Source organism: Triticum aestivum, chromosome 7A (assembly GCF_018294505.1).
Source record: "Triticum aestivum cultivar Chinese Spring chromosome 7A, IWGSC CS RefSeq v2.1, whole genome shotgun sequence".
Taxonomy (NCBI): domain Eukaryota; kingdom Viridiplantae; phylum Streptophyta; class Magnoliopsida; order Poales; family Poaceae; genus Triticum; species Triticum aestivum.
The window spans coordinates 51,721,695-51,726,936 of record NC_057812.1 but is presented as its reverse complement, the minus strand read 5'-3'; positions in this window follow the sequence as shown (position 1 = coordinate 51,726,936).

Genomic DNA, 5,242 nt, shown 5'->3' with positions numbered 1-5,242 from the left:
TATATTCATATAATACATAAAAAAACATAAAAACATATGTAAAAAGGAATAAAAACATATGTAAAAAAAGCATAAAAACATATGTAAAAAAGCATGAAAACATATGGAAAAAAAGCATAAAAACATATGTAAAAAAACACATGTAAAAAATAACTATGCCGACGGCATTGCCGTCGGCATACATACGGCAGGGTTTAGGCGGGCGCCGTGCAGCGGATCGATGACGTGGCGCCTATGCCATCGGCATATCTGCGCCGCGGATCAGTGACGTGGCGTGCGGAGGTATGCCGACGGCCGCCCATCCCGACCGTCGGCATAGCTTTGACGCCGTTAGCCGCTGGTCACGGGCGGGGTCGCCGGGCCCACATGTATGCTGATGGCAGCTGTTGGCATTTATTAAACTATATCGACGGCTGATCTGTGCCGACGGTTGTCGTCGGTGTAGGTAGGGGTAGCCCGACGGCAAGGATAAGCCGACGGCCAGGAGTAGGCTGTCGGCATAGATCCAAGTAGGCCGACGGCTGCCGTCGGCATAGTTTTGGCCGTCGGCGTAGAGTCGTTTTCCGGTAGTGACTGGGGAAAGAGGAGCTAGCTGTTCTGATGCCGATGTGGCGATGCCAGTACGGCAGTACCGGCATCAATTAATTATTTAACCTCAAGCACATTATGGCATAATATACTCGATGCTTGGGGCTACTAAGGGGGACACAATCTGTGTACCTTAGCACCGGCCTCCGTCGAGCTAGCGACCGACCTCTCCCAGGGCATCTTACAGAGCCTGAGCAAGGACGCCGCTTTGACCAAGGGCTGCTCTCATGCTATCCAACACATGAGGGCTCCCAGATCCTCCAGTACGCGAGGAAGTGGGGATCGAAGGATCGCTTCTCACGTCGGCACCAGAAGCAAGCCCGCAAGACGACTCCTCCGGAACCCGAATCGCCGACGGAGACTCGGCGTGGTTGCACGCCGCAAGATGATCACCCGAGCTCACTATCTCCGGCGACACCTCCCATTGCGGAGGAGAGGTCCTAGATTGTTGCGCCTGGGGCCCTTCTCGTGGCGGCGCCTCCACTTGGATCTCCTGGAGGGCTGGGGCTCCCTCCACTACGCATGTTGGCGACCGCCACCATCCTCCAAGCGCGTACGCGAGAGGGGAGAGCATACGAGAGGGGACGTAACGTCTCAAGATCCCTCAATTAATTGTGAGGGCCTAAAAATTGCGGATTTGCTATTTTATAGTCGACTGTTTTTCAATTCGTTGTCAATCAAATCTCTGTCTGTTCGATCTTTGCTCTGAGATTCACGCTCGGTCTGCTGTTTTTTGTGTTGGTTTTTGTTATCGGGCGCGGTTTTCTTCTTCCGCCCGTTTTCCTCGGCCCGCCCCGTCTCGGCCGGGCACTGTTGGTTTTTTGTCTTTTTTGAATTTGGGAGCGGGGTGTCTACCTGTCTGGTCGTTCCCCTTTCTCATCCCTTCGCATTTGGATAAGGTAGAGAGAGAGAGATGTCGAGCAGAGGAAGAGGGGGAGGCGATTGCTTGCGTTCATGGCGATTTCGAGCTCATCCACCGTAGGATACTGATTTCTCCCTCTTCTTCTCCTCGTCCGCGGGCTGCTCTGGTTCCTTTTCCTTATCTCTCGCGCTTTGCCCATGCTTTTTTGTGGCCGTGTAGTTCCAGATCTGGTGATTTTTTGGCTTCATGGATCCGCGGCATGTGATTTTTGTGGTCCGCGGGATGTGCATGTCGATGTCGTGGTGTTCTAGTCCGCCATGGTGCCATGGTTGTTCGTGTGAGTTTTGGGAGGAGCCTGCAGTGCGCCTTGTGTAGTCTTCTGTTATTGTTGTGGGGCGCAGACCAAATTCCAGGCCGATTGTGTTCTCGTTGTTGATTTGTACGTAGGTGTAGAGAATAAGTTCTGCTGCTGTCGATGTGGAGGTAGCTTAGTAGGCTTTAGTTCCTAGTTGTGGATCCGGTAACTTGTCTCTGAAGGTGGAGGTGTGGTTATAGTCCCTGAATTTCTTCATGTTTGTTTACGTTTTGTCCCACGATGTTGTTCATTCTGGTGGTTAATGGACTTCTCTGCAGCTTGTTAGACCAAGGTTTTGTGTACCCTCTTGAATTTCATGGGTGTTAGACCAAGGTCTTGCAGAGGTATGTGCATGAGTTCCGATGTTCAATTTTTAACTCTGTTAGTTGCGCTATATGTTCAGTGCAACTTGTAATGTAGAGCTTCACTGCTATCTTATGCGCCCTATGTAGCTGTGTTGTAGTTATATTTGTACCCCCTATTTTTGCCCTATTTCTCATTTTGTGTCTTGCAGTAAAGTACTGTGAAACTTGCCCTCCTAATTTTCTGTGTGGCTAACTTGTTCTTTAGTTATGCCTGTTTTCCCTTAACTTTGTCACTTTCTATCCTTTTGGTCACATTCCCATCCTTTTTTTCTGAAGGTGCCAAGGTGTTTTGTTCATCTTATCTCCTGTGTATATTGTAATGTATTTTCTACATTGTAATCCCGTGTATACTTACATTGTATTTGTTCATGTAATTTTCTCTTAATTACACTGTAATCCCATGTATGCATGTTGGAGTGTAATTTTCTCTTAATTACAGTTTATTTTCCTGTATATTTTGTCTTGATTTTTCAATGTAATCCGATGCGTATAATTACTGCATAGATTGTCTCTGTGTTATAGTGTACTCTGATGCGTTATCACGGTGTGTAACTTTACCGTTAACTACCGCATAGTTACTCTGTAGTTGCACTGTAACCTGATGATTTTTTACAGCGTTATTTTACCCATAATTACTGTGTAGTTTGTACTGTAATTTCACTGCAATTTGGAATGCCCATTTTCTGGTATAATTTGTATGCATAATTACCGTGTAAGTTGCACTGTTTTTACACTGCAATCCTATGCCCTTTTACAGTGTAATTGTACCCATAATTAATCCGATGGCGTTTTACACAATAACCCGTTGCCCTTTTACAGTGTAATTTTACCCGTAATTACTTTGTACTTTGTATTTTTATAGTTACAGTGTAATTTATGTACCCATAATTACAGTGTAATTATGGGTAATTGTACAGTGTAATTACTTTGTATTTTAATAGTTACAGTGTAATTATGGGTAATTGTACAATGTAGTTACAGTGTAAAAAGGGCAACCTGATGCTTTTTTTACAGTGTAATTGTACCCATAATTTATGTACTTTACACTGATCCGATGACGTTCTACACTGCAACCCGTAGCCTTTTTACAGTGTAATTTTATTCATAATTACTGTGTAGTTTGTTCTCTTACAGTGTAAATTTCTCTTAGATTATTACTGTAAGCCTTTTTACAGTGTAATTTTATTCATAATTACTGTGTAGTTTGTTCTCTTACAGTGTAAATTTCTCTTAGATTATTACTGTAAATTTACACAGTTTTGCACTTAGAGTCTCTCTGAGCCCATTTTCTCTCTTGTTTTTCAGCTAGTATCTCAATGGGCAGACTACGGAAAGTCTCAGCCAAGGATGTTCCGCAAGTTTCTTCAGTTGAGAGTCCTGATTCTTCAAAAGATCCTTTCATGCCTAATGATTTCGCTGATGAGAATGTTATGTCTTTGGTAGTTATCTTTGTCTTCTTTGCATTTTCATTATGTTTTTTCTATTTTCATTTTCATAAGTGTTGTGCTTATTGTCTGAATTTTTCCTTTTTTCAGGATTTCTCTGCTGATGATGCAGAGTTTGATAAAGCACTTTACAATTTCTATGTGAATAGTGTAAGTAATTTTCTGATCTAATTTTATTTTTTCATGGCGATTTCAAGATCTTCCACCGCACGAGCTTGATTTATCTTCCCTTTCTCCTCGCTCCCCGGTGTCGCAGTTGGTTCTTTTGCTTGTGTTTGTTGCTTGTGTTTGTTCCAGATCTACGTCAGTTCATGTCGCCCTCTCGCCATCTGGTGCAGCCGCTGGTAGGTGTGATTGCTAGGTCCTCTGTGGTTGTTGTGGTCGTCCCCCACACGCTCCTGTTGTAGTTTGTAGATGTAGCGGTTGTTTTCCCTTTGTCTCTGTAGATGTAGCATGGCGGATTTCTGTAGATGTACCTGTAAGTGCTAGATTCTATAGATGTAGCATGCGGGATTTCTATACATGTTCTGCTCATGGTCTTGTAGGTGAGGTTCATGTAGATGCCTAGCTCTTTCCTGCTGATGTCCCTGATGCATGCTACCTGATGCTCCTGCGTGTTCTCCTGCTCATGTCATGATACTATCTGCTCATGTCAAGCTTTTTGTAGTCCATGAATTCGACTCCTGATTTGTTGTTGTGAGCTATTGGTGTTTAGTTCCCCTTGTACAATGTTTGTTTACGTCTATTAGGCATGAATTTTGAGTTTAATTTCAGTGTAATCTTGTCTCAGCCTTTTCAATGTTGTCAAGTGTTGTCAGTCGTTTTGATTGGATTCTCAGTGTTTTATTTACACTGTAATTTATGTCAGACTTATAGTGTAATTTGTTCCAACTTACAGTGTAATATCAGTATTGTAGTGTAAATTGTCCTAGTCTTACAGTATAATTTCTCTCAGTTTTATAGTGTAACTAACCTGAGTTTTAGAGTGTTTTTTATTGTAATTTTAGTGTGGTTTATTCCAGCGTTACGGACTTTTAAATGTAATTTACCTAGACTTACAGTGTAATTTTATCTCAATATTGCAGTGTAGTTTGTACCAGATTTACAGTGTAATTAACTTTTCCAGTGTGATTTGAGTGAATTTTACACTGTTATTTGATTGTATTTACAGTATAGTTCATCCCAGCATTACAGACTTTTAAGTGTAATTTACCCATTAATTCCATTGCATTTTATCTTAGTATTGATGTGTAATTTGTCCTAGTCTTACAGTATAATCTACATTTTATCTCACTATTGCAGTATAATTTGTCCTAGTCTTACAGTATAATCTACATTTTATCTCACTATTGCAGTATAATTTGTCCTAGTCTTACAGTATAATTTGTCCCAGATTTACAGTGTAATTTACCTTTTTTCCAGTGTGATTTCGAGTGCACTTTACAGTGCTATTTTGATTGTAATTACGGTGTAGTTCATCCCAGCATTACAGACTTTTAAGTGTAATTTACCCATCAATTCCAGTGTATTTTAGTGGTTTTATAGTGTAATTTGAATGTACTTACAATTTAATTTATCCCAACATTACAGTGTAGCGTATCCAATCATTCCAGTGTGGTTTGTTATA